This window comes from Ovis aries, chromosome 3, assembly GCF_016772045.2.
Source record: "Ovis aries strain OAR_USU_Benz2616 breed Rambouillet chromosome 3, ARS-UI_Ramb_v3.0, whole genome shotgun sequence".
NCBI classification, from domain to species: domain Eukaryota; kingdom Metazoa; phylum Chordata; class Mammalia; order Artiodactyla; family Bovidae; genus Ovis; species Ovis aries.
Window position 1 is genome coordinate 62,851,941 of NC_056056.1, and position 26,524 is coordinate 62,878,464.

A 26,524-nucleotide genomic window follows, 5' to 3' on the forward strand; every position below is an offset into this window, starting at 1 on the left:
GTGTGGAGAAAAGGGAACCCTCTTACACTGTTGGTGGGAATGCAAACTAGTATAGCCACTATGGAGAACAGTGTGGAGATTCCTTTAAAAACTGGAAATTGAACTGCCTTATGACCCAGCAATCCTACTGCTGGGCATACACACCAAGGAAACCAGAATTGAAAGAGACACATGTACCCCAATGTTCATCGCAGCACTGTTTATAATAGCCAGGATATGGAAGCAACCTAGATGTCCATCAGCAGATGAATGGATAAGAAAGCTGTGGTACATATACACAATGGAGTATTACTCAGCCATTAAAAAGAATACATTTGAATTTGTCCTTTTTTTTTTTTTTTATCAGTTCTAATGAGGTGGATGAAACTGGAGCCATTTATACAGAGTGAAGTAAGCCAGAAAGAAAACACCAATACAGTATACCAACACATATATATGGAATTTAGAAAGATGGTAACGATAACCCTGTATGCAAGACAGCAAAAGAGACACAGATGTATAGAACAGACTTTTGGACTCTGTGGGAGAGGGAGAGGGTGGGATGATTTGGGAGAATGGCATGGAAACATATATAATATCATGTAAGAAATGAATCACCTGTCTAGGTTCGATGCAGGATACAGGATGCTTGGGGCTGGTGCACTGGGATGACCCAGAGAGATGGTATGGGGAGGGAGGTGAGAGGGGGGTTCAGGATTGGGAACTCATGTACACCTGTGGTGGATTCATGTTGATGTATGGCAAAACCAATACAGTATTGTAAAGTAAATAAAATTAAATTTAAAAAAAAAACACTAAAAATATATAAAAATAAAGGTTTAAAGCTCTATTAAAAAAAAAAGAAATTACCCCAAAATTTTCTTGAATATCAAGTCCCTGATTTTGGATAGCAAGGGTTGCCTAGAGTGTTATTCTACACATACATGCATAAAAATGTTATAATTATTCAGATGTATCATCTATCAAAAACTGTGCATCATCCAGTACTTCTCTCTCTTCCCTCATCCCTAAAACCCAATCAAGTCCTGAACAGTTGTATCTCCTAAAGTGAAAGTCACTCAGATGTGTCCAACTCTTTGCAACCCCTTGGGCTATGGAGTCCATAGAATTCTCCAGGCCAGAATACTGGAGCGGGTAGTCTTTCCCTTCTGCAGATGATCCTCCCAACCCAGGGATCGAACCCAGGTCCTGCTGCATTGTGGGTGGATTTTTTACCAGCTGAGCCACAAGGGAAGCCCAAGCCATAGGGGGAGGCCCAAGGATACTAGCGTGGGTAGCCTATCCCTTCTTTAGCAGAGCTTCCTGACTGAAGAATCAAACCGGGGTCTCCTGCATTGCAGGTGGACTCTTTACCAACTGAGCTATCAGGGAAGTCCTGTATCTCCTAACTCAAATCTATTGCCCTCCATCATTCTCACTCAATCCAAAAGTGTCTTAATGGTCACCATGTATATCAAGTCTCTTTGGTCCATCCTTTCCAGAAAACAAAAAAACAGAAAAAATATTCTAGACATTGTATTCATGCCACTGTCTCATTTAACACCTTTCAGTGGTTTATCATTGTCCTTAGGATCAAAGCCTATGTCTCCAGGGCTTCATCTCACGTCTTTTCCTGCTACTCTGACTCTATTCCAGGTGCATCAAACTAATTATACTTGCCTTTCCATTAGAGATTCAAATCCTATCTCCAGGCTTTCTTTATTCTGTCTCCACCTTCCTAGGACAATGTCATCCCTTTCCTATGAATAGCCTCTACTTCAGCTTTATTCCTCAAATGTTACTTTCTTTGGAGAGGCATCTCCTGATCTCCCCTCCCCTCACCTGAAGGGTAGATTAGGGGTCTATTCTCTGAATTCCTGTTGGAACTCATGCTCTCCACTGCACAACAGTCTATTTTGTGAAGTATCTTATCTCTACCCCCTAAACTCTAGGAGTGTAGCTACTATCCTTAGCTCTTAGCACAGGACTGACACACAGTAAGTACATGCTCATAAATACTGCTGCATGGATGAATTAACATTTCCAGTAAAATTACTATAACCTGCTTCACAAACTCAGATACCTATGTATTTGCAATGCTTTTGTTTTTTCCAAACAACTGCTTAATCACCCAAAGCCCTTTTAGCAGGATGCCCATTATATCCCACCTGGAGAACACTCCCCCATAGATTGCCCAGATATCACAAGCAATGACTTATGCAGGTTATAGTGGGCTCTGTTCTCTTCTTAATTAGAGATCAATTGATCTAATGCCACTGATCAATTGGCTAATGCCATAGTTTCTCATCTCACACTGTCACTTTTGGAAAGCCGTCCCCCTTGATCCAAAAGGCAGTGCTTGTCCACTGCTTATAGACGAGGCCCTTGTAGGTCTATATTCCTGCTATGAGGCTGAACAAGGAAGACAACTTAGTTTGTTTGCCAAGGATGTTCCACAGTTGGCCTCCCAAGGGTCCACTCTTCACAATCAACTGAGCAGGTCACACACAGTTACAGGAGGGCTGGGTCAGGATGATTCAATGTGCAGCAGTTCCAGAACCATTATTTCTCCCTTTCTCTACAGCAAGCACCACTTGCCAAAAAATGAGATGGTTTAAAAAAAATTTTTATAGTAACACAGAAAGTCCTGCTATGCCTTTCTCCCAGGACATTCAGAGCTCCTTACTGCTTGCCTATCCTAAGTAAAGCTTCCCTCTGTCATTCTCTACCCTAACCTGTACTATGAAAGGAAAAACACAGATTTGATCTTTTGCAGAGTACTTTTCTGGTCAGGCATCCTGTCATGTCAAGAAAAAAGACACAGGCATGGGAAGATACTGAACTAGTTAAAATGTGAAAACTTAAGTCTATCCTCCAACTAGTTGGTCTAATGATTTAGCCTCTTTAGACCTCAATTTTTATCTTCTGAAAAAGCAGGAGACCCTTAGATCCTTTCCAGCTCTTTAGAATTCTATAATTTCAATACTTTAAAAATCAATTTAGTTGAAATATAATTTACATATAATAAAAGGCATTTCAAGTGTTTGACAAATTTATACTATAATCAAGTTATAGACCATTTCTGTCACCCCAAAATGGAATTTCGATTTCCATCATAGCTCCCCTCATGCCCCTCTGCAGCAAATTCCCCGGAATGAGGCAACCACTGATCTGCTATCTATTGCTATAGATTCAATTTTTCCTATTTCCAGATTTCATCTAGATGGAATGTTACAATATATACCCTTTCTAGTTTATTATTTTTTAACATTTATGTATAACAAAATAGAAGAATTCTTCATAAGTTTGTGTTGTCTTTGCACAGAGGTCGTGCTAATCTTTCCTGTAGAGTTCTAGTTTTAGTATACATGGTGCCAAAGTGGGCACGGTATGTAAAACACAGTATATAAAGACTTCTTTCATACATGGGTTTTTTGTTTTTGCATTGTATAATATTTTTGTGATTTACTCCTATTATTGCCTGTTCAAGATATTTTAAATGTATTTTTAAAAGCCAACAGTGTTTTTAGACCGGATACCTTTTTGAATACCACCATTCAAATATTAAAAAGTTAAATAAACTTGAGTGATTTCTTCATTTCACATAGTATCTTTTTATTAGCAAAGAAAAGGTTCCCATGCTATTTATTTTCAGAATCAATTTCTTTCACAAGTGAAAATGTAATGGTGGTCCATATAAGGATGGGATCAGAGCAGGGCAAGAGGGATAACACTATGGCAGCTGGTCATCGCAACCCATTGTGAGGACAGCATTGGAGAGAGTGGTGGGGGCAGCATGGGGGTGGTTAGGAGATTGGCTCACATGGGTGATTCAGTACATGAGAAAAGATATTTCAGATAATGGTAGCCAGATTGATCACCAACTGAGATTGAAGAAACAAAAACGAAAAGGGAAATGTTAGATGAATCCTGCAGTACTGAAATGGTTTGGCATTACCAGTGTGAATTAATAGTTTATAATATAGGTGAATAGTTACAGAAATAAATATGGAAGTAAAGTATATATTTATATTTCCTAGCTCTGACCACAGTGTGGGCCCAGAAGCAGAAATATCCCAGTAGAAATGAATACATCTAGGACCCAGACATTGGCTTCTAAATACCACTCGTCACTAAAAGGAACCAGTCTTCCTTGAAGACTCTGATTCCAGAGTGGAACAGGGAAAACACAAGTTGAGCTTGGAACATTTTATTGTGCTGAGAAGATGGAAGTCCCAAAAATAAATGATGGGGAGATGTCAAGAGGAAACATTATCCAGCTTGATGGGGCTCCCGCTGGTCAAGTCTGGGATAATTTGAGCATCACACTGATATTTATTTAACTCATTGAGTTAAAAAGGATGCATGCAATAAACAAATGAATCAAATATGTGGATAAGAGACAACTTTTTCTTACAGTAAGAGAGAAATAGAAAAATACCATTTGCCAACTATCATAGTAGTAGTTGACTGAAGGAAGAATAATCAATGGGTTCCAATACTAATTGATAAAAATGTTATGAGTAACTATATATTAGTATAGTTTCAAAGTATTTCCACATAAAATACTTTTAATTACAGAGAAGAAAAATAACTTCATAACCATGAACTTCCAGGTGTTCAAGCTGGTTTTAGAAAAGGCAGAGGAACCAGAGATCAAATTGCCAACATCCGCTGGATCATCAAAAAAACAAGAGAGTTCCAGAAACACATCTATTTCTGCTTTATTGACTATGCCAAATCCTTTGACTGTGTGGATCACAATAAACTGTGGAAAGTTCTGAAAGAGATGGGAATACAGACCACCTGACCTGCCTCTTAAGAAACCTATATGCAGGTCAGGAAGCAACAGTTAGAACTGGACATGGAACAACAGACTGGTTCCAAATAGGAAAAGGAGTACATCAAGCCTGTATATTGTCACCCTGCTTATTTAACTTATATGCAGAGTACATCATGAGAAACGCTGGGCTGGAAGAAGCACAAGCTGGAATCAAGATTGCCGGGAGAAATATCAATAACCTCAGATAGGCAGACGACACCACCCTTATGGCAGAAAGTGAAGAGGAACTAAAAAGCCTCTTGATGAAAGTGAAAGAGGAGAGTGAAAAAGTTGGCTTAAAGCTCAACATTCAGAAATCGAAGATCATGGCATCTGGTCCCATCACTTCATGGCAAATAGATGGGGGAAATAGTGGAAACAGTGTCAGACTTTATTTTTTGGGGCTCCAAAATCATTGCAGATGGTGACTGCAGCCATGAAATTAAGATGCTTACTCCTTGGAAGGAAAGTTATGACCAACCTAGATAGCATATTCAAAAGCAGAGACACTACTTTGCCAACAAAGGTCTGTCTCATCAAGGCTATGGTTTTTCCAGTAGTCATGTATAGATGTGAGAGTTGAACTGTGAAGAAAGCTGAGCACTGAAGAATTGATGCTTTTGAACTGTGGTGTTGGAGAAGACTCTTGAGAGTCCTTTGGACTGCAAGGAGATCCAACCAGTCCATTCTGAAGGAGATCAATCCTGGGTGTTCTTTGGAAGGACTGATGCTAAAGCTGAAACTCCAGTACTTTGGACATGTCATGCAGAGTTGACTCATTGGAAAAGACTTTGATGCTGGGAGGGATTGGGGGCAGGAGGAGAAGGGGATGACAGAGGATGAGATGGCTGGATGGCATCACCGACTTGATGGACGTGAGGTTGGTGAACTCCAGGAGTTGGTGATGGACAGGGAGGCCTAGTGTGCTGTGGTTCATGGGGTCGCAAAGAGTTGGACACGACTGTGCGACTGAACTGAACTGAACTGGAGATTAGAAGATATGATCTTATTCAAATGATCAAGTTTAATAGCACCAACAAAGTACAAATTGCCACTGTGCCACTCAGTAGGATATGAGGGTTTACTGGACAAATCCAAATCAAGGACAGTCTATAAAATTCTTTGCTTTATAATCTTCAAAAATGTCAAGGGCATGAAACTCAAAGACCCAGGAACTGTCCCAGATTGAGAGAGTGTGATGAGACATGACAGCTAAGTACAAGGCATGAATCTAGACTGGATCCTTAATAGGTAATATAAAAAATATAATTGGGACAATTCACAAAACTTGAATGCAGTCTCTGGGTGTATATGGGAATTCTCTGTGCCAATTTTTTCCTGTAAGCTCTGAATTATTTCAAAATAAACTTTTAAAAAGATTAAATCCATTAGTTTCAGAAATCATTTTTTATATTTATTATGTTGGCCAGAATTCCTTAGAACTATTTTCCTCCCCCCGCCCACCCCCCTCCTTTTTTTGTGTGTGTGAAGAATGCTTTTGGATCTGTCAGGATGTATTTGCTTGCAAGTAACAGGAAATCCAACTCAACTATTGAAACAAACAAACAAAAAAAAGCATATTCTCACAAAATGTCCTGAAGTAGTTTAGCCAAAGACTTTTACTAAATTGAAATCCATTTTTCAGTGTAGCAACTTTGTCCTCTTTTGGCTTTCTTCCTGATTGCAATATGGTTTCAGCAATTCCAAGCTTCATGTTATGACATTACAAAATCCTGAGGTCTGAAAGGGAAGAAGCGTGCATCCCTTACTCACACCTATTTTTTAAATAGCAGAGAAAATTTCCCAGAAATGTTATAACAGACTTTCCCTCACCTCTCATTATCCATAATCACCTGCTCATTCTTAAATGAATCACTGGCAAGGGAAGTTGAATCACCATTACTAGCCTGGACTAATCAAAATTCATCTTCTGGGGCTAGTGAAGGGTTGGCTTCCCTTATAAGCATCTTACTACTTAACACTTGAGAAAATCTAGAATTCTATTAGCCAAGAAGGAAGGGAATGGCTGCTGGGTAAGCAACCCAACATTATCTGCCACACAATTCTTCCTAATTTGATTGAATAATCTTTAAAGATTTCTTTAGCGATCTTTCTTTTCCAGTTTTCTCATCCTCTGAGATGGCCCACAGTCTGTCTGTGGGATATATATCTCTCTAAACAAACTTTTCACTTTACCATGGCCTGCTCTTGAACTCTTTTCTTCACAAAGTCAAGAACCCTCACTTGGTGGCTGATCCCAGGGACTCATTCAAGACCCCAGGACATGACCGCCCTCTCATGTCCCATTTTTTCCTTTTACATAATGATTTCAAAATAAAATTGTTTTTTAAATCAAAACTATGTAAAGAGTTATGCTCAGAGAAGCCTAGCTTTTCCTAACCTCTCCACCTTATTCCTGCGCCCCATCTGATTATAATGAGATAATTAGTTTTGTCATTTTTTTTGACTGATGTTTTCTGTTTCTTTTTGCAAAAATAAACGTATTTATTGTTGAACTAATGTGGATATGTTGTTAAGTAAAACTGAGTATACTGTTTAAAAATTGTCTATGAATTTATTTCTATTTCCTAAACAAAAGACTCTTACTGTATACATTTCTTGCTTTTCTGCTCAATACACCTACATCAATTCACAGAAATAGGGCTTCCCTGGTGGCTCAGTGGTGAGTAGTCCACCTACCAATGCAGGGGACATGGGTTTGATACCTGATCTGGGAGGATCCTAGATGCCTCAGAGCAACCACAACTACCAAGCCTGTGCTCTAGAGCCCGGAGCTCTAGTGAGGCCATGTGCCACAACTGCTGAAGCCCTCACAACTACTGGGGCCCATGCTCCACAAGAGACGCCACTGCCGTGAGATGCCTGTGCGCTGCAACTCGAGAGTGGCCCCCACTCACCACATTAGAGAAAGAAACAGAAAAAGAAAAAGCCTGTATAGCAATGAAAGCCAAGCACAGCCAAAAGTAAATAAATAAAAACCACATTTAAAAATTCATAGAAATAATCTTTGCCCTTGTTCTTGGTAATGGTAGTCAGTACTCTACTGTGCTGAAAGTGAAAGTCACTCCATGTGCAGCTTTTTGCGACCCCAAGGACTATACAGTCCATGGAATTCTCCAGGCCAGAATACTGGAGAGGACAGCTCTAATTTGTTGCTGCCCTATTTATTCAACCAGTTTCCTGCTGATGGACATTTGAGTTGTTTTCACATTACTGCTATTGTGTATGAATAGCGCTATAAGGACTAATTTTACTTTTGTATCATTTTACATTTGTCAGGATGTAATTTCATAGTAATTTCCTGGAAGTGGCATGGTTGGTTTAGTCGCTAAGTCGTGTCCAGCTCTTGAGATCCCACGGACTGTAGCCTGCCAGGCTCCTCTGTCCATGGGATTCTCCAGGCAAGAATACTGGAGTGGGTTGCCATTTCCTTCTCCAAGGGATCTTCCCAACCCAGGGATTGAACCCAGGTCCCTCACACTGCAGGCAGATTCTTTACTGACTGAGCTATGAGGGAAGCCCAGAAGTGGCGTTGCTGGGTCAAAGGATAAATGCGCATGTATATTTGCTAGACATTGCCAAATTTCCCTCCTTAAGGCAGTACCATTTTATTCTTCTCAAATTTTTTTTTGTCATTTTGAAAGTTGAAAATTGGTACTTCAGTATAGTTTTAAGCTGTGTTTCTCCTATAATACACTCAGCACCTTTTGTTTGTTTGAAGGCCATTCATATATCTTTTTCTGTGAACTGTCTATCCAATATTTTGTTCCTTTTTCATCAGTTTTTGTCTTTTATATTTTTCATCTTGATTTTTAAATAATTATTATATATCAGTGAGATTCAGTTCAGTCGCTCAGTCGTGTCTGACTCTTTGCGACCCCATGAATTGCAGCATGCCAGGCCTCCCTGTCCATCACCAACTCCCGGAGTTCACTCAAACTCATGCCCATCGAGTCGGTGATGCCAACCAGCCATCCCATCCTCAGCCCTATGTAATAAAACCTTTAATATTTTCTCCAAATTGCAATCTTTCCTGACTTATTTATTCATTTTCTTTATGCCATGAAGTTATTTTAAAAAGTAGTCACCAGTCTTCTTTATTGCTTTCCCCACTCCAAGATTATAGAGGAATTCATACACATTTTTTCTACTTCTTTTTTCATTTAATTATTTATAAATAGCTCTCTGATATTTTGAGATTCTATTCTAGTATATGATCAGCTACAGTGCAAATCTGTCATTTTCAAAATATACAGCTGTCCCAAGGCTTAATTTGTTAAAAGTCCATCTCTCCCAGTAGGCTTGAGATGCTACCTTTGTCATGCACTCAAATTCTTTATTTTCTTAAGTCTGTTTCTAGATCCTAGTAGATCCACACCCAGTTTCAGTTGTAGAGACTTCATAGAGTGCTTTCACATCTTATAGGGCCAGTCTATTCTGCACACTACATTTCATTTCTTTTTCAAGATTTTCCTAGCTCTTCCTGCATATTTTTTTCCATATAAACTTCATTATCAATTCATCCAGTTCCATGAAAAACATGGCATTTTTATTGCAATTACACTAAATTTGTATCTTATTGGCGGAAAATGAACAACTTTATAATATTGTAAACCTATCCATGAACAAAGTTTGCTTTTTGTATATGTTCAAGTAAAAAACTAACATTAATGAAATAGGAAACAAAAATACAATAGACAGAATTGTAGTTTAACAGGAAATGACCAGTCCATACTAATTATTCTTTAACAGAGCTTTTATGGTATTATCTTTAACAGAGCTTTTATAGTATTATCACAGGATATACTCAGGTTACATTTACCTCTGTCCAGGCCCTCTCTGTCTCTATAATGCACAGTTTAATACAGAAAATATGGGTTTCACTATGTCACATATTACACAAGTTTATGGAATATTAGTGGTGCAGTGGTAATGAATTTGTCTGCCAATGCAGGAGACACAAGAGCTGAGGGTTCCATCCCTGGGTTGGGAAGATCCTCTGGAGGAGAAAATGGCAACCCACTCCAGTATCCTTGCCAAGAAAATTCCATGGACAAAGCAACGTGGCAGGCTACAGTCCATTGGGTTGCAAAGAGTCAGACATGACTGAACGACTAAGCACACACACACAGAGGATTTTGCAATATACATCATTTCTCTAAACTAAAAAAAAAAAAAAAGGAGAAATAGTTTGTTAGCTTGCTAGCTAGCTGAGTTTTGACAAGAATCTTATAAATTGTTTTGCAAATTTGGGAAAATTCATGTATTTACAAAGTAACTGTATAGTCTTGCTAGCTGGGCTCTTAAAAAATGCTCTCTGTACTAAATTTTTTAAAATTTCATCATCAAGGAATGAGAAAATTTTTATTCACATTAGCAAACACGGTCTGTAACTCACCTCATGCGTTTCATAAGAGTCAGTCAGTCAGTTCAGTCACTCAGTCGTGTCCACCTCTTTGCGACCCCATGAACTGCAGCATGCCAGGCCTCCTTGTCCATCACCAACTGCCAGAGTCTACACAAACCCATGTCCATTGAGTCGGTGATGCCATCCAACCATCTCATCCTCTGCCGTCCCCTTCTTCTCCTGCCCTCAATCTTTCCCAGCATCAGAGTCTTTTCAAATGAGTCAGCTCTTCCCATCAGGTGGCCAAAGTACTGGAGTTTCGGTTTCAACATCAGTCCTTCCAATGAACACCCAGGACTGATCTCCTTTAGGATGGACTGGTTAGATCTCCCTGTAGTTCAAGGGACTCTCAAGAGTCTTCTCCAATACCACAGTTCAAAAGCATCAATTCTTCAGTGCTCAGCTTTCTTTACAGTCCAACTCTCACATCCACGCATGACTACTTGAAAAACCATAGCTTTATCTAGATGGACCTTTGTTGGCAAAGTAATGTCTCTGCTTTTTAATATGCTGTCTATGTTAGTCACAACTTTCCTTCCAAGGAGTAAGCGTCTTTTAATTTCATGGCTGCAATCACCATCTGCAGTGATTCTGGAGCCCAAAAAAATAAAGTCAGCCACTGTATTGATCTTCAAACATTTTCGTTTATGGGGGTGGGACTGAGGGTGAGGAAGAATGGGTCATAATCTTAAATTTCTTCATCCAATGGCTTTTTTTTTCTTCCTAAAAGCTGGTTCTTTGAAAACCTGATAAAATATATTAGCCTCTGACAAGATTAAGGAAGAGAATGACTTCCCTGGCTGTCTAGTGGTTAAGACTTCATCTTCCAATTCAGGTGGTGAATTGGAAGATTCCTGGTTGGGGAGCCACAATCTCACATGCCTTGGGGCCAAAAAACCAAAACATAAAACAGAATATTGTAACAAATTCAATAAAGACTTTTAAAAATGGTTTACATCAGAAACATCTTTAAAAAAAGAAAACATAGAGGGCAACTGCTGCTGCTAAGTCACTTCAGTCATGTCCAACTCTGTGCGACCCCACAGACAGCAGCCCATCACGCTCTACCATCCCTGGGATTCTCCAGGCAAGAATACTGGAGTGGGTTGCCATTTCCTTCTCCAATGCATGAAAGGGAAAAGTCAAAGTGAAGTCGCTCAGTCGTGTCCGACTCTTAGCAGCCTCAGGAAACGCTAACTAGAAATGAAATTTATGGGACTTCCCTGGTGGTTCAGAGGTTAAGAATCCGCCTTGGAATGCAGAGGACATGGGTTCAATCCCTGGTTCAGGAAGATCCCACATGCTGTGGGGTAGCTAAGCCCAACCATCACTGAGCCCACAGTCCTTAGAGCCTGTGTTCTGCAACAAGAGACGCCACCGCAATGAGGAGCCCACGCATCTCAACTAGAGAATAGCCCCCACTCACTGCAACTAGATAAAGCCTGTGAGTACCAATGAAGATCCAATATAGCCAAAAACAAATAAATATTTTTAAAAATTAAAAAATAGAAATTTATGGAAAAACAGGTGAGGCCATGTGATTGTGTTCAAAGCAACAGAATTTGAGGCAAAGTTATGTAAGCCATTACCAGGCCTGCCCACATGTAATTGTCTCTTCCCCGTCCTCTGATAAGCATGGCTTCTTGGAAGTCTGTTTTAAAAAGTGTGGAGTCAGAAGATAGTAAGAGCCTGGGTCCTCAAATTACCAATTCAGGAAGCTGTCTGCTAATGAAGAATATGTATTGAAATTTTTCATACGACATGTAAACTTCTATTGTACTTGAGCCCTTTGGGGGGTTTGTAAACTTCTATTGTGCTTGAGCCCTTTGAGGTGTTTGCAATTAGAATTACCTTACACCAGGATTCAGTGTGTAAAAACTTCAGCATCTCAAACTAGTGGAGGAAAGAATTCTAATATGTGTATTTATTGTCAGCATGGAACCTGGGTAACCATCTGAAAGAAACACAAAGTTGCATCCATACTTCACATATTATACCTTGAAAACTTTCAAATGAATCAAATACTTAAATGGGAAAAATAAAATCATATACATTCTACAGGGAAACATGGAGAATTTCTTTATAGCTTTTAAATGTGAAAGACCTTTCTACACATGAGTCAGAATCTAAAGTCATGAAAGATTAGATTGTTAAACGTGAGAAGCTTAATGTAAAGAAAGGACCAAAACACACCATTCACCAAGTAAAAGGAAAAATGATAAATAGAAAACTTCTTCACTTTGTTCTCTCACCCCTAAGGGTGGTGGTTGTACCTGTAAATACTCTTGTACCTCAATATCTTCTTTTCATTTTTTTAATTCTCCATTGTCTGCTTTCTAGTATTGACACCCATCTATTAAAACACCTGGGCTTCCCTGGAAGCTCTTCTGGTAAACAATGTGCCTGCAAAGTGGGAGACCCTGGTTCAGTTCCTGGGCCAGGAAGATAGGCTACTCACTCCAGTATTCTTGGGCTTCCCTGGTGGTTCAGCTGGTAAAGAATCTGCCTGAGATGCGGGAGACCTGGGTTCAACCCCTAGCTTGGGAAGATTCTGCTGAAGGAAGGCATGGCAACCCACTCCTGTATTCTTGCCTGGAGAATCCCCATGGACAGAGGAGCCTGGTGGGCTACAGTCTATGAACTTGCAAAGAGTCAAACATGACTGAGCAACCCAGTACAGCACAGCGCAGCGCAGCACAGCACATTAAAACACCTAATATGGTTTCTATTTGCTGACATACAATCGTTTTATAGCCTTTAAGTTTTAAACCATGTAAACTATTTTTAAAAATAAGAAAGAAATAGAACAAGGTGGTTGGACTTAATCAGATACAAAGGTCTTTATAAAGCCATAGTAAATTAGACACTGTAGTTCTAGCACAGGATTAGACAAAGATAAATGGATAAAAGTAGGATCCTGGCAAAGGTTATACATATTCAGAAACATGACACTATATGACAGGCATCATTATAAGTTAAAAATGAGGCTGAAATCATTTTATATTTAAATGGAAAAAAATAAGAATCAGATCCTCATTTTATAGCAGAGCCAAAGTCAATATCAGGCAGATTAAAGATCGAAGTGTGAAAACACAAAACTTTAAAACTTCTGCTAGTAACTATTCCTATAAATTTTGAACAAGAAAAGATTCCTTTTAAAAAAGCAATATTCATTTATTTGGCTACTCTGGATCTTAGCTGCAGCACGCGGGATCTACAGCTGTAGTATTCAAACCCTTAGTTGTGGCATGTGGGATCTAGGCCCCTGACCAGGGATTCAACCCAGACCCCTGCACTGGGAGCTCAGAGTCTTAAGCCACTGGACCACCAGGGAAGTCCCAAAGGAAGGATTTCTTAAATAAGATGCAGAAACTACTAACCATAAAGAAAAAAAATTGGCAAAAATGACTACTCTGAGCCACCAGGGAAGCCCCACATTAAAATTACATTCCATTAACAAAGGATCCTTAAACAAAGTGGAAAGCAATGCCACAGTCTGGAAGATAGAGTCAATAAAGGATTAGTAGCCAGACTATAAAGATATGCTGCAAAATCAGATTTGAAAAACTCAATAGAAAAGTGGGCAAGGGATAAAAACAGGCAATTTTCAAAAGAGTAAACACATACGGACAAAAAACATCTGAATATATGCCCAACCTCAGTAATAATTAGGGACATACAAATAAAAATAACAAGTCACTGTTTCATACTCACTGAACTGATAAAAATTAAAGTCTATCAGTATGTGGTAACCATTCACAAACATTCAGACTCTCAAGGGAGAAACTGGAATTCTGAGGTGATCACATCATTTGTTTTGGCCAATTAAATGTGAGCAGAAATGATGTGTGTCACTTCTGTGCAGAAACTTTCACAGCCAGAGTGGAAGCCCTTTAGTTCTCTGTCCCTGCCTCTCAGAAGCATGTGTCAGGATGGATCCTCTCAGCCCAGGTCCCTGAGTGACCGCAATGAATAGCCTTTCACTGCTGACCTGCACTGCAGTTGCAGCATGAAATAAACTTTGGAATTAAGCCACTGGTGGTTCTTGGTTGTGTGCCTGTGTGCTAAGTTGCTTCAGTTGTGTCCAAATCTAATGGAGTGGATTTCCATCCCTTCCTCCAGGGGCTTTTCTCTACCCAGGGATCAAACCCACGCCTCTTCTCTCCTGCATTGGCAGATGGGTTCTTTACCACTAGTACCACCTGGGAAGCCCAGTTCTTGGTTGTTGTGGCTTAATTTAGTCATCCTAATTGATATAACCTTAACTGTTGGTGACAAAGCGGAAATGATGGGGACCTTCACATATATGCTAGCAGGCCAGGTGGTGGGGCAACTCTGGAGAACAGCTCACTTGTGCAACTCACAGATGCACAAAGACAATGATCAAATGTTTCTACTGCAGTATTATTTTACAAAAAATTTTTCAAAATAAACTCAATGCCTATTTACAGGAAATAAACACATACTTTTGTAGATTCACAGAATAGATGACTATGGAGTAGCTAAAATAAATAAACAGGAGTTACCTGTCTCAAAAATGTATAAATCTCAAAAATGCAGAGCATAAAAAAATCAAATGAGATACATAGAATGCGTTCATTATACTAAATTTAAATAGTATTTTATGTTGTGGATACATAGTATATGTAATAAAAGTTTAACAACATGCATGGGCATAACAGACCTATAGAATAAACATATAAAAGCACTATTATGGGAATAGGCAATTCTGGTATTGAAGAAAAGGCATGAAATTTAAATTTGATATTTTAAGTGGTGCTCCTTGTTTTTTTTTTAAATCCTTTTCTTCCTTTCTCTCATTTGCCTTCTAGGATTCCTAATGTATTTTAGCTAAAATTCCTTTTAACAGTTCTTTCCTCAATATTCTGTTTCCCTTTACAACCAATATGCATATGTGTACTTGGCAAGGAAGACTAAGCAAGCATCAAGCTTAATGAGACTTAAACTATGGTTTTCTTGTACTTTGGTGCCACCTTATGGCAGCACTCTGGTGAGTGCACTGTACTGTAGCACATATATGCTGCTGCTAAGTCGCTTCAGTCGTGTCTGACTCTGTTCGACCCCATAGACAGCAGCCCATCAGGCTCCCCCATCCCTGGGATTTTCCGAGCAAGAACACTGGAGTGAGTAGCACATATATTGTGCAACATATATGCTTTCATATATTCTGAAAACATCAGAATATATGCTTTCTTGATTTTTTTTATGCTCCTGAACACAACTTTGGCTGAGGTTTACAGTATTGGTCACTTAAAGATGGAATGTCACATAAAAGAGTTCTCAACCTCTCTCACAACAGTCACCTGGTGACCTTTAAAAAAATACTAACTTAGCACCCCAATACATAAAGCAAATGCTAACAAGTATAAAAGGGAAAATTAACAGTAATACAATAATAGTGGGGGACTTTAATACCTCAGTCACATCTATGGATAGATCAACCAAACGGAAAATTAGCAAGGAAACACAAACTTTAAATGATACAATGGGCCAGGTAGACCTAATTTATATCTATAGGGCATTTCACCCCAAAACAATGGATTTCACCTTTTTCTCAAAGGCACAAGGTACATTCTCCAGGATAGATCACATCCTGGGCCATAAATCTAGCCTTGGTTACATTTTTAAAAATCGAAATCATTTCAAGCATCTCTTCTGGCCACAATGTATCTGTATATCAATGTATCTGATCACAAGTTGATGTAAGATTAGACATCAACTACAGGAAAAAAAAAAACTATTAAAAATACAAACATATGGAGGCTAAACAACATGCTTCTGAATAACCAATAACCAATAATCAAAAAGGAAATCAAAATATACATAGAAACAAATGCAAATGAAAACACAACAACTCAAAATCTATGGGATTCAGTAGAAGCAGTGCTAAGAGGGAGTTTCATAGCAATACAAGCCTACCTCAAGAAACAAGAGAACCATCAAATAAACAACCTAACTTTATACCTAAAGGCAACTAGAAAAAGAAGAAAATAACCCCAAAGTTAGTAGAAGGAAATAAATCATGAAAATCAGAGCAGAAATAAATGAGAAAGGAATGAAGGAGACTATAGCAAAAATCAACAAACTAAAAGCTGGTTCTTTGAGAAGATAAATAAAATAGACAAACTGTTAGCCAGACTCATCAAGAAAAAAAGAGAGAAGAATCAAAGCAATAAAATTAGAAATTAAATTGGAGAAATCACAATAGACAACACAAATACAAAAGATCATAGACTACTATGAGCAGTTATATGTCAATAAAATGGACCACTTGGAAGAAATGGACAAATTCTTAGAAAAGGATAACCTTCCAAAACCGAACCAGGAAGAAACAAAAAATCTTAACATACCCATCCCACACGGAAATTGAAACTATAATCAAAAATCTTCCAAAAAACAAAAGCCCTGGACCAGATGGCTTCACAGGTGAATTCTACCAAAAATTTAGAGAAGAGTTAACACCTATACTACTCAAACTCTTCCAGAAAACTGAAGAGGAAGGTAAACTCCCAAATTCATTCTATGAGGCCAACATTATCCTAATACCAAAACCAGACAAAGATACCACAAAGAAAGAAAACTACAGGCCAATATCACTGATGAACACAGGTGCAAAAATTCTCAACAAAATTCTAGAAAACAGAATCCAACAACATATTAAAAAGATCATACATCATGACCAAGTGGGCTTTATCCCAGGGATGCAAGGATCCTTTGATATTTGCAAATCAATCAATGTGATACACCATATTAACAAACTGAAAGATAAAAACCAGATTATTATCTCAAGAAATACAGAGAAAGCCTTTGACAAAATTCAGTACCCATTTATGATCAAAACTCTCCAGAAGGCAGGCACAGAAGGAACAAACTTCAACATAATAAAAGCCATATACAACAAACCCACAGCAAACATTATCTTCAATGGTGTAAAATTGAAAGCATTTCCTCCAAAATCAGGAATAAGACAAGGGTGCCCACTCTCACCACTACTATTCAACATAGTTTTGGAAGTCCTAGCCACAGCAATCAGAGAAGAAAAAGAAATAAAAGGAATCCAAATTGGAAAAGAAGAAGTAAAACTCTGTTTGCAGATGACATGATCCTCTACATAGAAAACCCTAAAGACACCACCAGAAAATTACTAGAACTAATCAATGAATATAGTAAAGTTGCAGGATATAAAATTAATATGCAGAAATCCCTTGCATTCCTATATACTAGCTGAGAAAACAGAAACAGAAATTAAGGAAACAATCTCATTCATCATCGCAACAAAAAGAATAAAATACTTAGGAATAAATTTACCTAAAGAAAAAGAGACTTGTATATAGAAAATTATTATAAAACACTGATGAAAGAAATAAAAAATGACACAAAGAGATGGAGAAATATGCCATATTCAGGGATTGGCAGAATCAATGTAGTGAAAATGAGTATACTACCCAAAGCAATATATAGATTCCACACAATCCCTATCAAGCTACCAACAGTATTTTTCACAGAACTAGAACAAATAACTTCACAATTTGTATTAAAACACAAAAAACCTCAAATAGCCAAAGCAATCTTGAGAAAGAAGAATGGAACTGGAGCAATCAACCTCCCTGACTTCAGACTATACTACAAAGCTACAGTCATAGAGACAGGCACAAAGACAGAGATACAGATCAATGGAACAAAATAGAAAGCCCAGAGATAAATCCATGCACCTATGGACCGTGGTGGCTCAGAGGGTAAGGCATCTACCTGCAATGAGGGAGACCTGGGTTCAATCCCTGAATTGGGAAGATCCCCTGGAGAAGGAAAAGGCAACCCACTCTGGTACTCTTGCCTGGAAAATCCCATGGACGGAGAAGCCTGGTAGGCTACAGTCCATAGTGTCACAAAAAGAGTCAGACACGACTGAGCGACTTCACTTTCACATGGACACCTTATCTTTGACAAAGGAGACAAAATTATACAATGGAGAAAAGACAAGCTCTTTATTAATAAGTGGTGTTGGGAAAACTGGTCAACCACCTGTAAAAGAATGAAACTAGAATACTTTCTAACACCATACACAAAAATAAACTCAAAATGGATTAAAGATCTAAATGTAAGACCAGAAACTATAAAACTCTTAGAGGAAAACATAGGCAGAACACTCTCTGACATAAATCACAGCAAGATCCTCTGTTATCCACCTCCCAGAGTGATGGAAATAAAAGCAAAAATAAACCAATGTGATCTAATTAAACTTAAAAGCTTTTGCACAATGAAGGAAACCATAAGCAAGTGAAAAGGCAGCCTTCAGAATGGGAGAAAATAATAGCAAATGAAACTACTTATGAAGAATTAATCTCTAAAACATACAAGCAGCTCATGCAGCTCATATCAGAAAAATAAATGACCCAATCAAAAAGTGGGCCAAAGAATTAAATAGACATTTCTCCAAAGAAGACATACAGATGGCTAGCAAACACATGAAAAGATGTTCAACATTACGCATCATCAGAGAAATGCAAATCAAAACCACAATGAGGTATCATCTCACTCTGGTCAGAATGGCTGTCATCAAAAAGTCTACAAGCAATAAATGCTGGAGAGGGTGTGGAGAAAAGGGAACCCTCTTACACTGTTAGTAGGAATGCAAACTGTTATAGTCCCTATGGAGAACAGTGTGGAGATTCCTTAAAAAACTGGAAATAGAACTGCCCTACAAGCCAGCAATCCCACTGCTGGGCAATCACACCGAGGAAACTAGAATTGAAAGAGACACAAGTACCCCAATGTTCACTGCAGCGCTATCACCTAGATGTCCACTGGCAGATGAAGGGATAAGAAATGGTGGTATATACACACAATGGAATATCACTCAGCTATAAAAAAGAAAGCATTTGAGTCAGTTCTAATGGGGTGGATGAAACTGGAGCCTATTATATAGAATGAAGCACGTTAGAAAGATAAACACCAATACAGTATATTAATGGATACATATAGAATTTAGAAAGACGGTAATGATGATCCTATATGCAAGACAGCAAAAAAGACAGAGATGTAAAGAATAGACTTTTGGACTCAGTGGGAGAAGGCAAGGGTGGGATGATTTGAGAGAACATCATTGAAACATGTATATTACCATATGTAAAACATATGACCAGTGCAAGTTCGATTCATGAAGCAGGGTACCCAAATCCAGTGCTCTGGGACAACCCAGAGGGATGGGGTGGGTAGGGAGGTGGGAGGGGGGTTCAATGTTGGGGGATACACACACGCCTGTGGCTGATTCATGTTGATATATGGCAAAACCCACCAAAATAATGTAGAGTAATTAGCCTCCAATTAAAATAACTAAAAAAAAAATACTAATTTAGGACTTCCCTGGTTGTCCAATGGTTAAGAAGCCACCTGCCAATGCAGGGGATGCAGGTTCGATTCCTTGTCTGGGAAGATTCCACATGCCTCAAAGCAACTAAGCCCCAGTGTCACAGCTACTAAGCCCACATGCCCTTAGAGCCTGTGCTCTGCAACATGAGAAGCAACCACAATGAGAAGACGTCACAGCACATCTAGAGAGTAGTCCCTGCTCACCAAAACTAGAGAAAGCCTGTACACAGCAATGAAGACCCAGCACAGCCAACTAAAAAAAAAAAAAAAAAAAAAACAAAACCCAACTGATAAACTCATTAAAAAAAAAAAATACTAACCTAGACCTACCTACTCCAAAACCACCATCAGAGAGACTCACACTGATTTGTTGGACAAAGATAGATGTCACTTAACAAAAATTCAGCTACGCTACTTATTGGGTAAAAGTCATGTTTCTTCCCTGAGTATATGACTCCATACACTTAAACACTATCATATTATCATATCACTACTTATTGTTAGGAATGAATATACTTTAGAGACCCTTTCCCTCAAGTATTTGTTCCTGATATAAAATAATTTTGACAGTTGCCTGCATTTCTTGCTGAAGCTTCACTTTTTCTTAATTTCTTTGAAGTTCTCATAATTTCAATGAGCAATAGTTTCTGGTTGCCTCATTTTTTCTTTTAATTTTGGAAATGTATTATCTATAGATAAGCATAGTCTAAAACAACAACCCACCGTTCAAAAAGAACAAACGTGAACCCTGTATTGCTTGTTTCATATATAATTTTGCTAACAGCATTAGAGGTGTAGGGAGTCAAGATCAATAACAAGAGCAGTGAGAACATCTGACTGCTAAACTGTGGTCATGTTGTGAATGGAACACAATTCAGAGAAGAGAGAGGTCAGCAGATTCATGGAAGAGGTTAGAGTTGAGTAGTTGACTAGAGGAAAACTTCAGCAGGTAGCAAAAAGCACACAAGCAATCAAGATGGGGGGGAACAGCATGAGGTAAGGCCAAAAAATGGGAATGAGCATAATACAGTATTTCAAAATAATAATGATCTAATAATGTTTCACATCTTTTGAACATTTACATAGGCCAGGCACGTTTTAAGTGCTTCACACACGTTACCTGGTTTAACACAGTATTACTGTCACCCAGAGCACACTACTCAGGTCATTCTTTTCTGTTCCTGTTAGACAAACTGCCATGTCTGGGACTCAGTTTCTCCACCTGTTTAAAAAAAGAGGCAGATAATACTGCACTGTGTGTATATGAGTGTACAGGTAAACACAAGAAAAGACTACATAGAAAATGATATACTTGTTACGGTAAATTGGTAGATAAATGGTGGTAACTCTGTTTATTTATTTATTTGTTTTTTTTTTTTTTTTTTTTTTGAGGAACTTCCAGACTGTTTTGCAAAGTACAAAACAGCTGCGCCATTTTACATTCTGACCAGGAGTGCGTGAGGATTCCAATTTTGCACATTCTTGGAAACATTATTAGGTGGATTTTTGCTCATAACCATTCTACAAGGTATAAAGTGGTAATTCATTGTGGCTTTCATTTGCCTTTCCTTGATGGCTAATGAGGTTGAGTATCTTTTCAAGCAGTTTTGGCCATTTTCTTTGGAGAAATGTCTATTCACATCCTTTACTATTTAAAAAAGTGGGTTGTCTTTTTAATGCTGAGTTTTAAGAGTTCTTTACATATTCTGGGTGTAAGTCCCTTATCAGATATATGATTTGTAAATATATTCTGCCATCCTATGGGCGGTCTTTTCACATTCTTGATTGCATCCAAATGTTTTCAACCTGGTGAAGTCCAATTTATCTACTTTTGTTGCTGTTGCTTGTGCTTTTAGTGTCATGTCTAAGTATCCACGGTCAAATCCAAAGTTAAGATTTACCCCTGAGCCTTCCTCTAAGAGTTTTACATTTCTTTTGTTAAGTTTGTTCTTCAGTATTTTATTATTTTTGATGTTATTATAAAGGATTTTTTAAAATGTTATTTTCATATTTTCTAGTGTATAAAAATGGATTTTTGTATATCGATCTTGTGTCCTGACATCCTGAACTTAATTATATGTTCTAATAGTTTTTTTGGTGGATTTCTTGGGATTTTCTATATACAAGATAATGTCATCTGTGATTAGACATGGGCTTCCCTCATATTCAGTTGGTAAAGAATCCGCCTGCAATGCGGGAGACGCTGGTTTAATTTCTGGGTTGGGAAAATCTGCTGGAGAAGGGATAGGCTACCCACTCCAGTATTCTTGATTAGGTATATTTACTTTTTCTATTTGAATGTATTTCATTTTCTGACATTGGAGACAAATTGCAAACCAACAAATATAGAAAAATAATGAAACAACAATGTCAGATTTGTTTTTGTACAGGAATAAACTATGATGATGTAATGAGTGACTTGGGTAGCTACCTCAGATTGGGTACATAGAAATGCCTCCTGGGAGGAAATCTAAAATCTGAAGTATACTCTTAGCAGTGGGACAGCTAATGTAAAGGAACTAAAGGTTGGGAATGAGTTGACTTACTGGAGGAACAGGTAGACCATGCGACTGGAATGTAGTAACAAGAAGGAAAAGGAAACCTAACAGGCAGCCAAGGGCTAGGCCGAAAGTGACTGTATAAACCTGGGCAATGGAAATTGTTTTTTTTTCTCATTTTGAAGAAGTGCTACTGCAGTGTTAAGCTGGGAAGTGATGTGATCTGAATCACACTTCAAAATTACTGTAATTGTTTTGTGGATAACAGAGATTGAAGTGAGAGCTGGAAGCATGTAGGAGCCTTGGAGATGTTACTAACCTGGGGTGGTAGGCTACAGCGATGCAGAGAAGCGAATGGATACAGCCTATGTACGGGACTTGCTGATGAAATTGGATGTGGGGAGTGAAGGGAAAAGAGGAATGATGAATAATTTCTAGATACTCAGCTTGTGCACTTGAGTGGGCAGTGGTGCCATTTGCTGAGCACGTAGGGAGTTGGTGGTGGGTTGGGGAGCTACATCACAAGTCATGCTTCTATCATGTCAAGTTGGTGACACTGATATTCCAAATACAAACGTCAAGTAGGCAGTTGGATTAAACAAGACTAGAACCACAGAGAGGGAGCTGGGGTCACTTGTTTTCAGTGTGAAGGAGCTGCCAGTAAGGTAGAAGGCACTCTAGGAGAGAATGTTTTAGGTAATCCACAGTGAAACTGTTTCAAATGCTACAGGCCTAGTATGTGAGCTACTTTAGCTCCCTGAAAGTTTTTCTCCACCTGGAAAATGGGGGTAATACCTGGTCTGGGGGTTGCCTGTAAGACTAAAGGCAAGAGGCACTCAGACAGCCAGCAACATCTCAGCATATACATTTAGCAACTACACTTCTACCACCACCTCTAGTTCATAAGAACTGGTCTTGGCATAGGCAAGCAGAAAAAGCAAAACCAGCTACAATTTTCTGAAGGAAAGATACCCTTGGAAGAAGAGCTGCTCTAAAACAATGGCTGCAGCCCCTCTCTGCTTCAGTACACCTCACTGAAAACAGCACAGGTCAATACCACCTATCAGGAAATAGATTTCCTACCTAACTCTTCCTATAAATCCTGTTTACACTGCTTAAGTAAAGCAAGACTTTCAGTATAACAAAATAACAAATGATGCCACAGCAACTACTTAAGTATTAGGCACCTCTCACCTTTCTTGCATTGAAGATACAGCAGTCTTAACAACTCAAGTTAGAGGAAAAGGAGTATCCATCTCTCATTTTAAAAACTTTAAGGCCAATTCCCAACTATTAAAATAACAATGCAGCAATAATACTAGTTAATATTTCTATTAGCCAGAAAACATTGTATTATTCTCTAAAACATTCAATCCTCCAACTATCCTTTTGGAAATAATATCATTCCCATATCATCCTTCTCAATAGATCAGCCTTATCATTATTATTGGCTGTGAGTGAGGCATGCAGGATCTTATTCCCTGACCTTAGTTTTCAGGCCAGGGACTGAACCTGTCCCCCCTGCCTTGGAAACTGGAGTCTTAACCACTGGACTGCCAGGGAAGTTTATCTGTGCTCAGTCATGTCCAACCCTTTGCCACCCCTTGGCTCCTCTGTCCATGGAATTTTCCAGCCAAGAATACTGGAGTGGATTGCCATTTCCTTCTCCAGGGGATCTTCCTGACCCAAGGATTGAATCTGTATCTCCTGCACTGCAGGCAGATTCTTTACCACTGTGCCATAGGAAAAGCCCTCAGGGAAGTCTCTAGATCAGTTTTAAATGAGAGCATTAAGCCTATTAGTTCACCGATTCCTAAAATGTCAGCATTCACTCTTGCCATCTCCTATTTGACCACTTCCAATTTGCCTTGATTCATGGACCTAACATTCCAGGTCCCTATGCAATATTGCTCTTTACAGCATCAGACCTTGGTTCCATCACCAGTCACATCCACATCCGGGTGTTGTTTTCTCTTTGGCTCCATCTCTTCATTCTTTCTGGAGTTATTTCTCCACTGATCTCCAGTAGCATATTGGGCACCTACTGACCAGGGGAGTTCCTCTTTCAGTGTCCTATCTTTTTGCCTTATCATACTGTTCATGGGGTTCTCAAGGCAAGAATACTGAAGTCATTTGCCATTCCCTTCTCCAGTGGACCACATTTTATCAGAACTCTCCACCATGACACGTCCGTCTTGGATGGCCCTACACAGCATGGCTCATAGTTTCACTGAGTTAGACAAGGCTGTGGCCCATGTGATTAGACTGTTTAGTTTTCTGTGATTGTGGTTTTCAGAATGTGGAGTACAGAATGAAGCAGGGCAAAGGGTAATACAGTTTTGCCAAGAAAATGTACTGATTATAGCAAACATCCTCTTCCAACAACACAAGAGAAGACTCTACACATGGATATCACCAGATGGTCAACACCGAAATCAGATTGATTATATTTTTTGCAGCCAAAGATGGAGAAGCTCTATACGGTCAGCAAAAGCAAGACCGGGAGCTGATTGTGACTCAGATTATGAAATCCTTATTGCCAAATTCAGACTGAAATTGAAGAAAGTAGGGAAAACCACTAGACCATGACCTAAATCAAATCCCTTATGATTATACAGTGGAAGTGAGAAATAGATTTAAGGGACTAGATAGAGTGCTTGATGAATTATGGATGGAGGTTTGCAACATCGTACAGGAGACAGGGATCAAGACCATCCCCATGGAAAAGAAATGCAAAAAAGCAAAATGGCTATCTGAGGAGGCCTTACAAATAGCTGTGAAAAGAAGAAAAGCAAAAAGCAAAGAAGAAAAGGAAAGATACAAGCATCTGAATGCAGAGTTCCAAAGAATAGCAAGAACAGATAAGAAAGCCTTCCTCAGGAATCAATGCAAAGAACTAGCGGAAAACAAGAGAATGGGAAAGGCTAGAGATCTCTTCAAGAAAATTAGAGATACCAAGGGAACATTTCATGGAAAGAAGGGCACAATAAAGTACAGAAATTATATGGACCTAACAGAAGCAAAAGATATTAAGAGGTGACAAGAATACACAGAAGAATGGTACAAAGAAATTCTTTATGACCCAGATAATCACGATGGTGTGGTCACTGACCTAGAGCCAGACATCCTGGAATGCGAAGTCAAGTGGGCCTTCAATTCAGTTCAGTTCAGTTGCTCAGTCATGTCCGACTCTTTGCGACCCCATGAACTGCAGCACGCCAGGCCTCCCTGTCCATCACCATCTCCCAGAGTTCACTCAGACTCACGTCCATCGAGTCAGTGATGCTACCAGCCATCTCATCCTCTGTCATCCCCTTCTCCTCCTGCCCCAAATCCCTCCCAGCATCAGAGTCTTTTCCAATGAGTCAACTCTTCACATCAGGTGGCCAAAGTACTGGAGTTTCAGCTTCAGCATCATTCCTTCCAAAGAAATCCCAGGGTTGATCTCCTTCAGAATGGACTGGTTGGATCTCCTTGCAGTCCAAAGGACTCTCAAGAGTCTTCTCCAACACCACAGTTCAAATGCATCAATTCTTCAGCACTCAGCCTTCTTCACAGTCCAACTCTCACATCCATACATGACTACTGGAAAACCATAGCCTTGACTAGATGGACCTTAGTTGGCAAAGTAATGTTTCTGCTTTTGAATATACCATCTAGGTTGGTCATAACTTTTCTTCCAAGGAGTAAGCGTCTTTTAATTTCATGGCTGCAATCACCATCTGCAGTGATTTTGGAGCCCCCCAAAATAAAGTCTGACACTGTTTCCACTGTTTCCCCATCTATTTCCCATGAAGTGATGGGACCGGATGCCATGATCTTCATTTTCTGAATGTTGAGCTTTAAGCCAACTTTTTCACTCTCCTCTTTCACTTTCATCAAGAGGGTTTTTAGTTCCTCTTCACTTTCTGCCATAAGGGTGGTGTCATCTGCATATCTGAGGTTATTGATATTTCTCCTGGCAATCTTCATTTCAGCTTGTATTTCTTCCAGTCCAGCGTTTCTCATGATGTACTCTGCATATACGTTAAATAAGCAGGATGACAATATACAGGCTTGATGTACTCCGTTTCCTATTTGGAACCAGTCTGTTGTTCCATGTCCAGTTCTAACTGCTGCGTCCTGACCTGCATACAGATTTCTCAAGAGGCAGGTCAGGTGGTCTGTATTCCCATCTCTTTCAGAATTTTCCAGTTTATTGTGATCCACACAGTCAAAGGCTTTGGCATAGTCAATAAAGCAGAAATAGATGTTTTTCTGGAATTCTCTTGCTTTTTCCATGGTCCAGCGGATGTTGGCAATTTGCTCTCTGGTTCCTCTGCCTTTTCTAAAACCAGCTTGAACATCAGGAAGTTCACGGTTCATGTGTTGCTGAAGGCTGGCTTGGAGAATTTTGAGAATTACTTT

General features: G+C 39.1%; 1 non-coding gene across 1 annotated transcript; it reads right to left on the minus strand.

Annotated features, from left to right (window-relative positions):
• Positions 1–3,258: 3,258 nt before the first annotated feature.
• LOC114114206 (U6 spliceosomal RNA) lies at positions 3,259–3,366 on the minus strand. The gene has a single exon (XR_003589039.1). It is a non-coding gene; the product is annotated as a U6 spliceosomal RNA (small nuclear RNA).
• Positions 3,367–26,524: the final 23,158 nt, after the last annotated feature.